Here is an 18,543-nt window from a genome sequence, read left to right as displayed (position 1 = left end):
TGCTACTTGAAGGAGGCTTTCTTTCTGAAGGTTTTTCTAGGAGGATCATCCTTTTGTTTTAAGCTCAAGAACAGTCAAGGTAGGAGATCTTGATTGTGCCCATATTACCATAATAATCTATGTAAGGAAATTGTTTTTCCTTAACTTTCATTTTTATGCTTTTATATTTGCATGCATGTTACATAGATCACCAAAATGATAAATTATGAGATAATTTAATTTTTATTAGAGAGTCTAATATGGATCTATGATCTTTCATTTTTAACCATTACAAGATGATCGTTGATCTCAAAATGGAGATCTTATAATATTTCTTTAAACTTGTTATTAAGCGTATATTATTGTGCAATTTTACTATTATGCTTTCCTGATAAACGACCTATCTGAATTTGTATTTTTGTATTCAAGAGTATAATCATTTCTAACATATATTTTTCTTTTTCATTTCATATGAACTATTATCAAGGCATGTACTAAAATGAAACGAAAATGAACCTTTAGATAAATATTAAATAGTATGGTTTCTAAATTCTAATCCGTATATTTTTAAGTTTATGTGTTTTCTTTCAAAACCGGAATAGATTATTTTATAGTCTTTAATACATTTTTATTTTAATATAGGATCGTGGACATAAGTATAACAAAAGAATGATCAAATTCTTGAAATAGTAATAAGGAACTTAAAAAATTTATGAACCTTTTGGAATTCGAATTTAGGGAATATAGTTTTTTAGATTATTGAGCAATTGAAATGAAAATTTAATTCGTAATACATGGAGTAGATATCGACCATACCGTTGAATCGTATCTAATATTTTTCTATCGATATAATAAATGTTTTTCGGATATAAATAATATTTGAAGCATGCACGTGGTGATAAGACATCAAAAATATTTTTATGGGAGAGTTGATGTAGAAGTCTGGAAATAATTTGCAGATGACTATACTGAGGTATTGAGTTTACAACCTTATAAGGCGTCATTGAAGATTTTTCCATACGGAATTTATTATATAAGGATGGTTTCAACTTTTAATATTTAAAAAACACACTTTATTATATTGCGGAGTAAAACACACGTATATATAATGAGTCGTCTTTGTCATTGCTCCATTGTTAACTTTCTCAAAATTAGTAGCTACCACATTGTCACTTACAGGATTCGATTTAAAAAAATAAACCAAAGTTGTCAAAGAAATAAGGTATTAACTAACTAATTTCTATGTATTTCAAGACTGTATATTTTTAAATAGATCAACAACTAATTGCTCGAACAAATATTAACAATACGATAAAATATCAAAACTAAAATAAATAAACCCGTGAATTTCACGGGTCACAAACCTAGTTAAGTTATTAAATTAGATCATTTCACCATATATTATTTTTCCAAATCAATTAATAATTGTTCAAAAGGATGTGAATATAATTTTATGCTTCTTTTTTTTTTTTTCATTTTACTTTTATGTATAACGTATGCTATTTATGTATCAATATATACGGTCCAACATATTTATAAGAAAATTGGTTGTTTTTTTTTTACACAACTATATATAATGGTGTTTACGATTTTACTTATAAATAAAATAGATTGAACTTTTTCTCAAGTACAGTTTTTTGAGGTTTAACATGAAAGTATTTTAGAATACAACATATAAAATATTTAATTAAAATGCACTCTCTATCACTGTGTACATACATGATCGTTATCACAGTTTTTAAGCTCTCATAAAATCTTATACTTTATGTATTTACATTTTAGAATTTTTATTAAAATATTTTTTTACTAAATTTAGAATCAAATAATCGTACTTATAATACTCCCTCTGTTCTTTTTTATTTGCCATTCTTACTTTTCGATACACTCAATTCTCTTTTCAAAATCTCTCAAAATATATAACAAAATATATTGAAATGTATACTCGATTAAAGCTCTATTCGTAAATAAATTTATAGTTTAATTTTTATAAATTTTCAACCAATGTATTTTTATAGAAATTGAGTTCAAAAGCTTACGTCGTAAAATGAAAACGTTAATTATTTATATTTTAGAACGGAGGGTGTATAACTTAATAAAAACCGTAGCATTTATTAAACTATAATTAAAACTTTATTGATATTTATGCAGTATTTATTATGTTCGTATTTAATAAATAATTGTAATTAATGACTGTAATTAAGGTCGAAACGTCACGTGGCGCATCCACAGCGTTTCAACCCAATTATATATATATACTAGTGATGTGACTCATATTTGAGCACATTTAGTCCCCGAATTAACCTCGTTCCCATGCTTTCTAGCATATATTAAGGTCATTTATTATCTTTAGTTTCCCATTTTGCATATTCTTTGAGGTTTGGTGTCCTTAGTAGGAGAGGATTGCTAAACTTGCATTTATGGAGCGAAATGGAGCTAAATAGATCGCATCTAATGACCAGGCATCGAAGAAGAGACCGACACTAGAGGCCTAAGCAAATAAATAAAGTGAAATGGGCAATGATGAAAAGATTCTTGCATCCCTAACACAATCGCGTCGATTGTTAAGGAGCCAAACAAAGAGAAGAACCCTGTGCCACGATCCAAGCGGCTTGAGCTCAGGACGAGCGTACCAGAGGAAGATCCGAGCGTCCCGACTGCCAGCCCGAGCAGATCTCCTTACAGGACCAGCCATGCATCAGGTGAGGACGAGCGGATCCTGGTGGGAGTTGCAGCAACGATCCGCGCATGTCCCTCATGATGAGCAAAATTACCAAGTTTCTCTTAGGGTCTTAATAGTCATTTAGGCCATTAGTAACCCTATTCCTTGTACTTAATTTTAGTATAAATACCCCATTGTACTACCTAGATTAACATCAACTTAATCAACTCTTAATCAACTCTTAATATCATCTTAATCCTCTCTTAATTTAGTCTTAATTTAGTTGTAATACATTTTTCAATATTAATCACATCTTAATCTTTCCTTAATTTTTCAATTGTTCTTAGTTTAGTTGGGTAATTAGAAGATTATTGGGGTTTATCGGAGGATTGACAACCTTCCATCAATCATCAAGTTTACTTCTATTATTCTTTGCTTTATTATTTGGATCATCTTAAATAGGTATAATCTGTTTTACCCTTGTTTAATTATTGTTAATCACATCATTTATTCATCATATTTTTCTTTGTTAGTATGATTGACAACCTTATTAGCATGCTAAACTTGATCATGAGTGAGTAGTCCTTTAGCTAGGGTTAATGGGAAATTAGGGGAAACAAACATAGGAATTGATCTATGCTTAATATAATATGTTTTCATAATTAAATTGCTTGCTTGTTGTGATTTCAACTTATGCACATGTTATGTTTGATGAAATGCGAACCTATGAATCCTTGCATTTTTTACCCATCTCTTATCTTTTCAATGAGGCTTGTAAGACATAAACCAACTCGAGCCCCATTAGACCATGCATAGAGTTGAATAGGAGGAGATTAAGTCGACTTGTAGGTGTTGTACAGTCTAGACAACTCGGCTCCGGGGCCTAAATCTTCTTAGGGATTGTATGATATACACTAACTCGATCCCATCACAACAATAAGAGCTTGCTTCTATTTGAGAACATGTTTGTATGATTTATTTCCATGAATCCCCTATGAACCCATGACACCCTAGTGCCTTTAATCAATTGTTTACAAACCCCTTTATTTGCTTACTTTGTTTTCATTCATCTTATTGATTAGCTTAGATTACACCTCATCTCAACTCATAATTTGTGACACCCTAAGACATAGCTATTTGTAATTGAAAATCCTACAACAATACCCGTCCCTTGAGATCCGACCTTTACTTACCTCTTTACTAAGAGTAGTTTGTGAAGTTATAAATATTATTTTGATTGGTAGCTTTTGACGACGAGTTTTATAAATTCCAAGCACACCAACTAGGTAGTATCCCACACTTCACGCGACCTGTTTTAAAATTTTATTATTTTAATTGAAGAAAAATAATATAATTCATATATGATCTTTAATATTTTTACTTAGAAATAAAAATAAATTTAATTTTCTCAAATTTAATTTTTTTTAGGTTTAACTTCAATGTTTTAAAATAAAATACATACAATTTTAATTATTAAAACTAATAAATGATAACTTATTATGCATGATAAATGTTTTATAAATAAATTTGTTACTTATCTAATATCATATTAATTAAAATAAAATTTATTCGAATAACGCAACGATAAACATTGAGTTCTCACATTATATTATTTGACGATACATTATGTCCCGAATCAGTTAATATTTGTTCAAAATGATGTGAATACAATTTTATGTAATTTATATCTTTTTATGTATAACGTGTGATATTTATATATCAAACATATAACGTCCAAACTCAACTTATTCAATTCTTTTGATTGTGTGCTGCAAGTGTTATGTGTCAAACATATCTATAAGAAATTTACACTTTTTGTTTTTTAAACAACTATCAATTATATTATTTTTCTACAATGATGTTTAATAAATTACCTGTAAATAAAATAGGTAGAACTTTCTCAAATTTTTTTAGTTTTAACTTCAAAGTATTTAAAAGATAACATATAAAATATTTAACTAAAAGTAATATTTAGTTAGTCATAATCAATATTTTATACTTGACGCATACATATTTAATTGAAGACATCTAAGAAAATGTAACATGTTTTCTACTTTTTCGTGGCGTTTATAATACAATATTACTTAATTATTTAATTATTTTAATGTACTCGTGATAAATGTGTTACTGTGTACATACATACTCCTTACCACACTATTTAAACCTATCAACATCTCACATGTATTCAATATCTCGCAATATAATTTTTTTCATTCTCACACTATAAAAACATTTTGATAAAGTTATAAAACTTAGACCATTAAATCCGGTAAGAAAAATATATTTGGGAGAGTCATTGTATTTACTAAAAATAGAACTCAAAGAAAACTAATAAGAGATACAATGACTCTCCCAAATATATTTTTCTTACCGGATTTAATGGTCTAAGTTTTATAACTTTATCAAAATGTTTTTTTACGTAAATGTAAAATATCAAAATATTTCAATAAATATAATCAAAATTATACTCAATTGAAAGCATTTTTTGTAAGTAACGTAATTATTTACATTTTAGAATTTTTATCAAAATAACTTTTTACTAAATTTAGAATCAAATTACCGTAATTTTATAATAAATTTATTAAACTATAATTAATATTTTTTTCAGATTTATACAACATTTATTATGCTCACATTAAATGATTAGCTGTAATTAATGCTTGTCATTAAGGCTGTATAGGACACGTGACGCATCCATAGCGTTTCAACCCAGTTTTATAATATATATATATATATATATATATAGAGGTGGGATCCGGTGAGAACGACCATTCACTGAGAACGGTGAGAACGCACTAGATACATTAGAATACATATAAAAGGTTCACTTTTTTTTTTCTTTTTTTTTTACGAAATCTCATATACACTTTTAACTAAAGTAGGTACACTTTTTTACCAAAACTCTATATACGCATTTTTAAGAATGTAGATACTTTTTTTTTTTACCAAATTTCATATACACTTTTAACTAAAGTAGGTACACTTTTTACCAAAATTCTATATACGCATTTTAAGAATGTAGATACGTTTTTTTTTTTTTTTTTTTTTACCCAAACTCATATACACTTTTAACTAAAGTATGTACACTTTTTTTTTTCATAATTCTAGATACACTTTTTGACATTGTAGATACATTTTTTTTTCAGAATTCTATACACACTCTTTGATATTATAGATACATTTTTTGACAATGTAGATACGATTTTTTACATAAATTTTGGATACACTTAATAAAAATGTATATACCCAATTTTCCATGCTAGATACACTTTCCCCAAATAATAAACCCTAATTTCCAAAAATCAACTCACCAACCACCACCCTAACTACCACCGCACCACCACCATCACCTCTAAACAACACCCACAACTGCCGCCACTGACGCCTGCCACCAACCACGACCACCACAACCAGGCGACTCCGGATCAATCACCACTATTAGACGACGCCGACGAACACTAACGTTACTCTCTTATCATGTTTCTCCATCCGTTGATGTGAAACTAACCGTCAAACTGCCGCCATTCTCACTGTCGTGCCACCGCCGCTCCACACTTCTTCTGTCGTCAACATATCCCTCCTTTCTCCAGAACACTTTTCGTTTTCCTCCACTCCTCCCTCCATTTTATTTTCGATCGTCGACCTGATGACGGCGCAACTTCGACAAGAAAACGTTCCTAATTGAACCAATCACAAAAAATCAATCTAGCAATTGAATCGAGACAACCAAGGCCTGTCGCCACCGCACCAAATTAGAATTAAAACTAACAACTAAACATAAATGAGTATAACAGGTAACAAACTCAACAAAATTGAGGCGTAAAACTTAAATTAGAATCCATATCTAGGCTTCGTAAAATCGGCAATTTTGGAGGTTTGTGATACTCCATGGTCTCGCTGGAGCTGTGCCGGAATCATTTATGTTCGCCGGCGTTTCTGATGGTCGTCATGGACGGCAACAATCAGAGGAGGAGACTCCACACCTGGGCTTTTCATATCGGGAAATTGGGGACTCATGATGCTCATTGGACTCGCCGGAGTTGCTTCGGTGGTGGTCTCTCTGCCAGCCTCTTGAAGACTCATCGGAAAGTGAATGAATAGATTCATCAAGATCAAAGCTCTGAGCATCGAAGTCGACCTCGCTAATTACATCGTAATTACAATCAGATTGATTGATAAACTCTCAATTACACAAATTAAATCACCATTAGGAGCTGCAGAAATTGACGACATTGAAATAAACATTTTTTGGCTGACATTAATGGTTAACACTGGCGATTAAAATGGAATTGACAATTGGATCAGACTACTTACAAAACGAAAGACATTCGATTACGGAAACTAAGTTTGAACAAATTGCGGTTGAATGAGCGCCGTTAAATCGTTGTCATCATTCGATTAACATGAATTTTGACGAAAAAAATGAATTGGTGCGATTAAATTGGGGGAAATTGAATTGGGAAAAATTGGGTAGGGAGATTGAAGTCTTAAAAAAATGATAGGACAGAGAGAGAAATTTGGACAAAATAGTGGGTTATACAAAATTGTGTGCATTAGTCAGCGTTGAATATTTTTATAATCTAAATAATTGTAGGTCGTTCTCACCGTTCTCACCGGATCCTAAATATATATATATATATATATATATATATATAGAGAGAGAGAGAGAGAGAGAGAGAGAGAAAAGAGATCAACTAAGGCCATTATATCATATTAAGTCCATAAGGCCTAATGTGGGCTGTTGGATCAAGCAAACCAATGGCCAAGATTGTGCAGTAAAACCCCACTCAACTAATGCTTTAGAATTACCTCTCTCCTCTAACCACTAACCCATGCATGCTATAGTGTAATGTCCATCAGTCTGTCATAATTTTCCTCTTCAATTTCCACGTTATTCAAAACAACTTGCGGTTTTTCCCCCCTCTATTTCCTGTCATTTCGTCTTCCTTTTGTTTTCTTCACATTGCTGATAAACTCCATCTTCCACTACCAATTAATCCCAGCTCAACCGACCCCATTTTTCATCACTACCAATTAATTCAAACTCATCAGACGCCATTTTCATCACTACAAATTAATTCCAAGTTGCCTGCAAACTCGCCTGTCTCCATTTTTTTATAAGGTATTTTTTCCATTCCTTATTTAGTGATTTGTACTTTGTTTTTTGTCAATTTGATTATAAAAAGAGTTCATTTGATTTTTCAATTATCATAAAAAGAGTTCGTTTGATTTTTCAATTTTCAATTATGGGTTTGTTGATGTTGATTTGTTCAATTGTTAATTATGGTTGTGTAGATCAAATACGAGTTCATTTGATAATTAACAATGGTTTTTGCCAAGAAAAATGCCAAGAAAACTTCCAAGAAATCTGAATCAAAGGTAAAAAATCTCGTCTTGTTGGTGTAACTCTTATAGAATGATGTATAACTTCAATTAAATATATGCATAATTCTAATCCCAATTGTTTTGTCATCTACAGATGGATGTTGTAGAAAGTATTGACAAGGGACTTGATATCCAGGTTAAAAGTTTCGATTTTTATTTTTACGTTACTAGTTGTATAACTCTGGTTACTAGATGTATAGCTTTAGTACTCAATATGTATAACTCTGGTTACTAGATGTATAACTTTAGTACTCAATATGTATAAATCTGGTTACTAGATGTATAACTCTGGTCACTAGATGTATAGCTCTTCTGAGTCTGTGACCAACTCTTCTTTCATAATGTCAAACTCTAATTGTTATATGTATAACTCTACTTCTAATTAGTTTCTATGCCTAGAGTTATACAATAAATGCGTAGAGTTATACATTTTATACTTGGATTTATACAATATATAGCTAGAGTTATACAGTATATGACTAGAGTTATACAATATATGCTTTGGAGTTATACATTAGATTCCTGGAGTTATATCTGGAGTTTTATCTGGAGTTATTCCTGGAGTTATACATTATACTGTATATGCTTACAGTTATACATTTTATGGCCAGAGTTATACATTCTATAGTTAGAGTTATACATTATATGACTTTAGTTTTCAGAATGTCTAACTTTTGTTATTATATGTATAATCGTCTCACTCGGATAGCTAACTTTCCTGATTATCTCTTCTTTTGAATGGTTAAGAGTTATACATTATATGGACTTTAAAAAGTTTGACTTTTTGTTATAACTGCAGTCATTTGTTGTACAACTCTGATTACATGTTGAATAACTTCTGCTGTCATAATGTATAACTGGAGTTATACAATATATGCCTAGAGTTGTACATTTTATTCCTGGAGTTATACAATATATGCCTAGAGTTATACAGAATATGCCTAGAGTTATACAATATATACTTGAAGTTATACATTTTGATAATAGAGTTATACATTCATGGCTAGAGTTACACCTTATATAACTTTAGCTTCAGATTGTCTAACTTTTGTTATTATATGTATAACTCTACTGTTATTCTTTATAACTCTCCTGATTATCTCTTCTTCTGAATGGTGAAAAGAATTTTGGATTTTATAGAAATTTGATTTAACAGAATTTTGGTTATACATAATCTGAATCCCTATTTGTTTGTCAGCTACAGATGGAAGATGTACCAAGTACTGAGAAGGGAGCTGATTCTCAGGTTCAAAGTTTGACTTTTTTATAACTGTTGTCATTTGTTGTATAACTCTGATTACATTTTGAATAACTTCTGCTGTCAGATGTATAACTCTTGATATTTTCTGATTAACTCTATTATCAGAATGTATAACTTTACTTATATTTTGTATAACTCTGACTATCTATTGTATAACTTTAATTCACAGTATGTCTATTTCTTTGTTCCAAATATCTCTAATTGCAACTACAGTATGTCTAATTTTGTGTGTTGTCCTTGCTTTTCCCCAGATGGTTGAGGCCAAGCCAAGGGTAAAGAGGGTGCATGAAATCACGGTTTCGTGTCGACCTCAAAGGCTTGTCTCTCTCATTGAAAAGCTTAATGAGGATCAGGTGTCTGCTGTTAAGAAAATTGGGTTTGGTGGCCTTTTGGAGCTTAAGATTAGCAGCTTCCCACTTGCACACGTTCGCCTGTTCTTGGAGTCCTTCTCTGATGGGTCATATGTGTTCAGGGCTTCTCGGAAGAAGGAGTTTATGATCAGTAAGCATGACATGCATGACTGTTTCTTGATACCTTTTGGACCCAACCGTCTCCCGTTGGTACCCTCTTTTCCTTCGCGAAAGGGGTCCAACGATCCCGAAAATAAGGAGCTGAAGGACAAATGGCGGCAAGCTTATGGGGTGGGCAAAGCAAATATCAATAAGTTTAGGGAATGTTCACAAGCAACTTATGGAGTACGAGGAGGCGGACGATCATTTCTGCCGGCTATTTGTTTTGTTCTCTATGTCTTTATTCCTCGCACCCACCCCAAACAACGGGATAGATTTGAAGCTGCTAAGGGCTGTAGAAGATCCTAAAGCCATTCCGCATTTTGACTGGTGCTCTTATATTTTGGAAATGATGGTGAAAGCGGGGACAGACTGTAAAAAGGGGGTAACGATGTTGGGTGGATGTATCCCCTTCCTCATGATAAGCTACTTTCAGCGATATGATTACAAGGGTAAGCCTTGCCCCCACGATCTACTTTTGATTAAGCATTGGGATGAAACTTTGCTTGTAGATAGGGTAAAATTTGAGGTGGCTCAAGGGGGATTGGGTACTTTAACTTTGTCTAAGACCAGGTATCCGAGGTGCCTTCAAGATCCCTTTCATAGAAGGAGTTTGGACAGTATCAGCCTCAGCGACCCGCGTGAACCAAAACTACCTGTTGCTTTATCGGGCCCCCACCCCTCTCTCTCCCGCTCAACTTCCGAGAAGAAGTTCATTCAGATCGAACTACCAGCAGGTGTCGAGGATGACCGGGAATTGAAAGCTAGGGCGGTCGATGTAAGTTCAAACTATTATATATTTTTGCAGATTGATTCTGTTTCAGCTGAATGTACCCATCTATTATAATATAACTAACTTAATGTACTTCTTCAATGCAGCGTACTCACGAGCTTTATCTACAGATGCAAAGGAACGCTATTGTGTTCTATTCATGGTACGCAGATGCAACCGCAAGGATCAAAGCTATAACTAGTGATCCGACGGGCCTAAATCCTAGTCAGGCCTCTCAAGAATTCTTTGAGGGTGAAAAGATTCAAAAGTACGTCGTTTGGCAATGTTAGTTGCGAGAAAGGTCAAGGTTTTTGTTGGTAACGCCCCTGCATTTGGAGAGGTAGTTAGTGAGCCCCCCAAAAAATTAGACGGAATCGATGAATCTACGCGTCAAATAAGTGAAGTTCTGTCTAGTCTCGCCAATGATGGGGGTGGCAGGGGTGGTAACCCTCGTGTTGAGCCGCGTCGAGAGTCGGTCAAAGCCGACACGCCAACGAAATCAGTTGCAGTTTCATGGTCAAAGATTATGGAGGAAGTGGGAGGTGATACAGTAGTCGATAATGTGTTGTCAGATGCTAGCCCAGGGTTAGAAGATCAAGTTGCGTGCACCCCCGTCCAGACTGTCAGAGAGCTGTTGTTGGAGGCGAAGTACACCAAGGAGGAAATTGAGCAAGCTTACGGCCGGTCAGAGGATGCTGAAACTCGGCTCGGGGTAGGTGATGAGGTGCATGAGCACTTTCATGGGGAGGAATTGAAAGAAAATGTTCTAAATGTTGAAAGATTGCCAGACATTGACCATGAAAGATTGTCAGACATTGTAGACCAAGCTGACGGACGGTCAGAGGATGCTGAAACTCGGCCCGGGGTAGGTGATGAGGTGCATGAGCAACTTCATTGGGAGGTATTGGAAGAAAATGTTGAAAGATTGTCAGACAAAGAACCGTCAGATAAGGAGATGCAAAAATCTACGGTCCCATCATTGCCAATGGATACACAAGAATTGATGGAGTGTATGTTTTCTACTGCTGAAATCAAGGAAGCTTTATGTGGACTTCCAGCGTACGGGAGTGGTCCTGGTGGCGAGGTAAGTTTGTTAATTTGTGCTAAATACTTGTTATACATTCAACAGGTTTTTTTTAGTTGGTTGTGTATAACTCTAAGTTGATAAAGTATAACTTTGTGTGAAACTTATGATGAGGCCTTGTAACTGTAGTGCCTATTTGTATAACTTATCTTTCAATCTGTGCAACTGCAACGGCCGTTTGGTACAACCCTTAACCATATGTGTATAACTCTAACTCAAATATGTATAACTCTTATAGCATATTTTTAATACTTCACACATGTGTATAACTCTTGCCCTTCTATGTATAACTGTAATTCATTGGGTCTGTAACTCTGTGACCTCTTTGAATCACTTTTAGAGTTATACCTGTAACTTTTTTGATACAAAAGCATGTTGTTTAATTTCATTATTTTTCATTCAGGCCACTGTTCAGAATGATGTAATTGAGAATGTTGAACAACATTCTAACAACGGGGGTGAAATTGTAGTCGTTGTCGAGGGTGCGGAGGTCACCCCGGGGGATCCTTCAACGGAATGGAGTGGAAATCAAATCCCTCTGACTTTCATGAGCACGGCAGATGTGAATGAGGCATTTGCCGGGGTTGATGAGCGAACGATTAGTACGGCCAAAGAAGGTGTGGTAGCTGAAATCGCTGGTGCTAGGGTTGAGCCGGTTGCACCACCCCCACCCCCTATGTATGTGCCGCGATGTGACATGATCCACCATACTTTCTTACTCCATTCAACTGCCCCCCTTCCGTGTATGGACATTGTACCTGAGAACCTAGGTTGTTCTCAGGATTTCGAGGCTCCCGAACCTGACCAGCACGTATGCTCACAGTTGCTGCGATTTAACAAGGAACTCTTCAGGACGGTGTTCAGGGTTAGGAAGGATGTAATGGATTATATCTTTGATCAATTCCACGCCCATAATAAAGAGTAAGTAAAAGATAAGTTTTACCTATATTTCAATACGACAGTGAAACAGGCCATGAATCTTTTTCCTTGCTGCGTGTCTGATTTTGCTAATCCTTTGTAGGAACAATTGGTCACATATGCCTGTCCAAACTGCATAACGCGTATTGATCTCCAGACGTTGATGCCCGGGTCTCAGATTATGGCCAATGTCATCGACTGCTAGTCTGTACTACTCAATCAGCTTACGCACGCGAACACCGCAGCTGTTGCAAGTTCGCACTGTTTCTTTGGCCTAGGTCACACTGTAAGTGTGCTTGAACTCTGCAAGTTATTTTGTGACAAAATGTACGTAACTTGTGATATAAGCTGCCAACCTCCGTCTATCATTTTTATAGGACCTAGCAGTTGCAATTTGGCAAGGCAGGAAAAAAAACTTGGTTGTTGATCATTCTGAAGGCTTTTGTGCCTCGTGGGACATGTGGCAAGAGTCGTGTTCTAGTCCATTCCAACTGGAGTCTGATTTGGTGAGCTCAGATATCAATATAGAGACATTTCCATATTAGAATTATACATTATTTGCCTAGAGTTTTACAGTATATGCTTAGAGTTGTACAGTATATGCTTAGAGTTGTATAATATATGCTTTGGAGTTATACATTAGAGGCCTGGAGTTATACCTGGAGTTATACATTACAGTATATGCTTAGAGTTGTACAATATATGCACATGGAGTTATACATTAGAGGCCTGGAGTTATACCTAGAGTAATACCTGGAGTTACACAATGCTTACAGTTATACATTCTATGGCTAGAGTTATACATTCTATGGCTAGAGTTATAAATTATATAACTTTAGCTTTCAGAATGACTAGAGTTATACATTCTAGGGCTGAAGTTATACATTATTTGCCTAGAGTTATACAGTATATACTTAGAGTTTTGATGAGTGGCTAACTTCACTCCATAACTCTAGTCATAGAATGTATAACTTTAACCATAGAATGTATAACTCTATGCACATAATGTACAACTGCAAGAATATACTGTATAACTCTAGAAATTGAATGCACAACTCTGTACATATAATGTATAACTCTAACCATAGAATGTATAATTCCAATAATGCACAATATGTATGCCTCTAATCTGCTAATTATGTTTTATAACTCTTAGACTTTTGGTGCATGTTTGTAGGTTTTCGTCCCGGTAAGCACTGGCGATCAAGATCATTACTCTTGCATTTGCATAAATTTCCTCTCTGAGCAGATTGAGTACCTTGATAATCGTTTTTACGAGGACGATCTTCTGAAATTACCATATGGAGGGATTGCGCGTATTACTGTAAGTCTTATAAAACTGGTGACTAGATTAATTTTCAGCTCCATTATTTTGTTAATTGGTCTTCCCCTTTGAAACGCCTTGCCTAACTTCTGCCAGGTTGATGCAATGTGAAAGTATATGGCCTACAAAGGGCTCGACAAAGGGAAGAAAGTTGAAGGGTTTCCTTTTGTCAACATTAAATTCAACTGGCAGGGATCAGGGTATACTGACAATGATTGTGGTCTTTACGTCATGGTTCATATGTTGCTGTACCGTGGAGAGCCATTCAAGTGTACCATAGGGACAAAGGACAGCAATGACCTCATGCGAGCGGAAGTTGCTGCCACCCTTGTCCTCAGTGACATTAACGTGGATAGGGAAGTTGTGTTATCTAGGGTAACAGCTTTTAAGGAGCTTAAAGACCGGGAAATGGAGGAGCTGCGTGAGGCATAAAGGTTAGCCGGCAACAAAAGTGGAAGGAAGAGAGGTGTTGGAATTGCCGGAGAGAACAGTTCTGCTAAACGCTCTAAAGTCTGTTCAACCTATCAGATCCCACCTTATAAAGTAGCCTTGGGCCGGACGCCGTCTAGTCGGGCCCTCTCAGCTGTTAATAGTCGCTCCCGGGGTAAGGGCGATGGCCTTTGTTGCACCACATATTGCGGGGAACCAGACGCCGACCTTACAGTTGTCGCCAAGATGCTGAAGTTAAAAAAGGCATTAATTAGGGATATCCCGGTGTATCGCAAACAAGTGGCTGATTACGTTTTCCTTGATGACTACAAATTTCCAAATGGGTAAGCTGTCTAAAATCCTAATGTTTTATCATATTAAGTTTTATCAATATAGAGACATTTCCATACTGGAATTGTACATTATTTGCCTAGAGTTTTGCAGTATATGCTTAGAGTTGTACAATATATACTTTGGGGTTATACATTAGAGGCCTGGAGTTATACATTAGAGGCATAGAGTTATACCTAGAGTAATACCTGGAGTTATATGTTTCATCACTGAAGTTATACATATCGTTAATGGAGTTACACTGTCCTAATCTGCAGTTGTGACTTTCATCACCGAAGTTATGCAGTCATATTAATTGAAGTTATCTTCCCATTTAGTAGACGTTATAGCCTGACTAACACCTGCTGTCTGAACCACAGTGAACCACTTGTGAACTATTCTCGGCACGCAACAATTAATAGGTTGCAAATGTTGTCCATGCTCCCTGAGACTCCAATGGATGATTCAGTGATTGAGTGTTGGTCCTTGTTGCTTAATCGTTTGGAGGCAGAGGAGTGCGCGATTTTCCGTTCGTCTTTCTTCGGTATCCGTCATATGGTATGGTCGTAATCAATCCTTTAATATACTATAAGAGTTTCACATACCCTCTTTTAGAGTTATACTTTGAGGGTATGATATTTAAAACTTTCACAGAGTAAAATAAGACTAAAGTTATACATACCCTCTATGGACTTACACATTTTGTTTTGAGAAGTTATTAACAGCCACTATGAACTTAGGCATACTTCAATATGCTATAAGAGTTACTGTGCAACTCCAATGCACAAGCCCTATAACTCCTCTGGTATCCTCACACATATACTTCTACTTGAACAGGAAATAATCTTGAGCCTTGTACGAAACCCGGTCCAACAAACACCGGACACCGAAAGGTTGTACAATATGTGGGACGTCTTCGTAATCGATGTGGCAAAGATTTCAGCTTGAAGGCTGATTTAATCTTCGTACCCATTAAGATTGAAGCCCATTATGCATGTGCGTGTATCAACTTTAATTCTAGGACGATTGATCTTCTTGACAATAAGTACTACTCAAGTCCGGGCCAGTCGGATATATGCAAAGCGTGTCACGTAATTGTAAATGGAATTAAATTGTAATTACGTTCAACTCAAAGTGTAGTCACCACTTTACAATTTCACTTTATGACATTTCTGACTTTGTGCCAGGCGAGCCTCATGAGTGACTATCTGGAGTCTAGGGACGAGGACAAGGAGAGAGGGAAAAACCTACCGGAGTTCCAGTTTCGCCAGATCCAGTTTGCTTGGCATAAGCAAACAATCAACGACACCGAGTCTGGCTTGTTCACCATGATGCACATGTTAATGTACGAGGATGATAGTTTTGGTCACGTTGATCTTGAGAGGAAGGTGAACCGTCGATATTTGGTAATCCAGCTGGCAGCAGCGCTTGTCCTAGCTGACATGAACATCATCGGGCAAGGAGTTCTGACCAAGGTCAACGGTTTCATTGGCGAGAAAGACCAGATCCTGAAGCAAGTAGAAGCCAGACGAAAAGCAGCGCGGAGAGGAGAGAAAAAAACTGCGAAAAATAGAATGTATTTCCTTTGATTTTGTATTCTCTGTTTTTTGCAACTCTAGTATGTTGTCAAGAAACTACTTAACAACTTAGACAACTTTTTGGAATAGATTGTTATTATATCATCTTGGTCAGTCATAATTAAAATCCAAGTTTTACAGATAAGAATTAGAGTTATACACTCTGTGAAGTAAAGTTATACAAATTATGTATATGAGTTATACAACTCATGACTGCAGTTATGAAAAAAAGGAAAAATTTATGAGACAACTATGAGTTATACAAAAAATATCAAGAGTTATACAAATTGTGTAAAAGAGTTATACAACACATGACTGTAGTTATGAAAAAGGCAAAATTTATTAGACAGTTATGAGTTTTGCAATAAATAACAAGAGTTATACAAATTGTGTACAAGAGTTATACACTCTGTGAAGTACAGTTATCCATATATGGGTAAGAGTTTTACTTAAACCCACTGAAGTTATAATTCGTTCTTTATCCAACTTTTAAATATTGGATTTTTTGCCATGAACAGAAGTCATCAAAATTGTGTAAAGAGTTATACAACATTAGCTTGAAATTTCACACTCATAGTACTGAAGTTATACAATCTGGAAGGTGCATTCCCCATTCAAAATAGACAAAAGCTAGCTACTGAATACCTCTTCCGTCTCACCAGATTTTTTACCTTTTAAAGAAAACAAGATTGTAAATAATTTGTTGAGACAGAGGTATTTTTCTACTGCCTACTACTACAGCATGTTAAGCTTCTTTATTCTTCTTCTTCTTCTTCTTCTTCTTCTTCTTCTTCTTCTTCTTCTTCTTCTTCTTCTTCTTCTTCTTCTTCTACTCCTTCAGATTCCGGTGAAGACGGTGGATGCTCAGAGAATGGGTTAGGGCAGTTTCGCTTATCGTGGTGTGCCATTTGTTTACAGTTATTACACATGCGCTTTGGCTTACAAGCCAAGGCAATGGCTTTAGCGTTAGCTGACACCATTCTTTTACCGTTGCCTTTGTTTTTGGATTGTTTTGGTGGAAGTATTGTTACCTCGTCACTGGCGGGGCAACCAAGGATTTGCTCGAATTCCTGCTGCTTAGTTAAATCTTTCTTTTACGGTAAAAGTTTCTCCTTGAACTCTCTAATTAAGGAGCTTAAGTTCACAACTTCAGTCACACTCGTGCCACGAAGTAAACCAATTGTTGCATGAACTTCTGACCACAACTTCACCATCGCAACTTCTTTTCCATCAGCACTACTATTTGAATCCGTTTGTTCACCATCACATTCTGATAATCTGTATTGCAATGCATCTTTTCTCCATCTTGTAGAAACGTAATCATCTGGAATTGTCTTCTTGCCGTTAGCCGATAAAATCCATACTATATGTCGGCACAAAAATCCCATCCTTTCAAACATCATACAGCTGCACCGTGTAGCCAGTGTCCCTGTAATCAAATTAAATTATGCCGTTAGTAGTCTTATACATATAATAATAAGAGTTAAACATTATCAAGGAGAGTTATACATATGGCAACAAGAGTCATACATTATGAAAGCTAAAGTTATTCAAAATATAATCAGAGTTATACTACAAATAACTGCAGTTCAGTGAAAAATTGAATAACTTCTAATGTTATTCTGAAAGTAGAGTTATACATATGGCAACAAGAGTTATACATTCTGAAAGCTAAAGTTATTCAAAATGTAATCAGAGTTATACTACAAATAATTGCAGTTCAGTGAAAAATTGAATAACTTCTAATGTTATTCTGAAAGTAGAGTTATACATATGGCAACAAGAGTTATACATTCTGCAAGTAGAGTTATACATATAATAAGAAGAGTTATACATTCAGAAAACTTAAGTTATTCAAAATGTTGTCATATTTATACAGCAGATAACTGCAGTTCAGTGAACAATCGTATAACTTCTATGTTCAGACAATGTAACTTTGGCACTATATCTAGCAACTTCGGTCAACTACCACATAAAGTTTATGCCAAAATGTTGTTACCTGGGTTGTACTCTACGCTGAAACTTTTCTCTCTGATTGAATCCTTAACGACAGTCACTTCAAGTCCATCGACTTCAGCATAGCCCCCGGTCTTACATGTATCGATTGAGCAAATGACCTCTAGTTGGATTTCTGTGAAAACCTCACGGGTATAAACATTTGACGCATATTCCTCTATGGGTAAATGCGTCCGCGTTGCTGGTGTTGAGTGTCGGTTTTCATGGTCAAGTCTCTTCTGCGTATGCCGTTGATGGTCCATAGCGCTTTCAAAACGCATCCAAAACTCCACTAACGTACCTGACTTCTGCTCGAACTTC

The 18,543-nt window shown here is 35.2% G+C and overlaps 1 long non-coding RNA gene across 1 annotated transcript; it reads left to right on the top strand.

Annotated features, from left to right (window-relative positions):
- Positions 1–7,725: 7,725 nt before the first annotated feature.
- On the top strand, positions 7,726–8,167 carry LOC141656039 (uncharacterized). The gene is made up of 3 exons (XR_012548300.1): positions 7,726–7,760; positions 7,934–8,017; positions 8,118–8,167. It is a non-coding gene; the product is annotated as an uncharacterized LOC141656039 (long non-coding RNA).
- The last annotated feature ends 10,376 nt before the right edge of the window (positions 8,168–18,543 follow it).

Source organism: Silene latifolia, chromosome 5 (genome assembly GCF_048544455.1).
Source record: "Silene latifolia isolate original U9 population chromosome 5, ASM4854445v1, whole genome shotgun sequence".
Classification (NCBI taxonomy): Eukaryota; Viridiplantae; Streptophyta; class Magnoliopsida; order Caryophyllales; family Caryophyllaceae; genus Silene; species Silene latifolia.
This window is presented reverse-complemented; position numbering and strand designations above follow the sequence as displayed.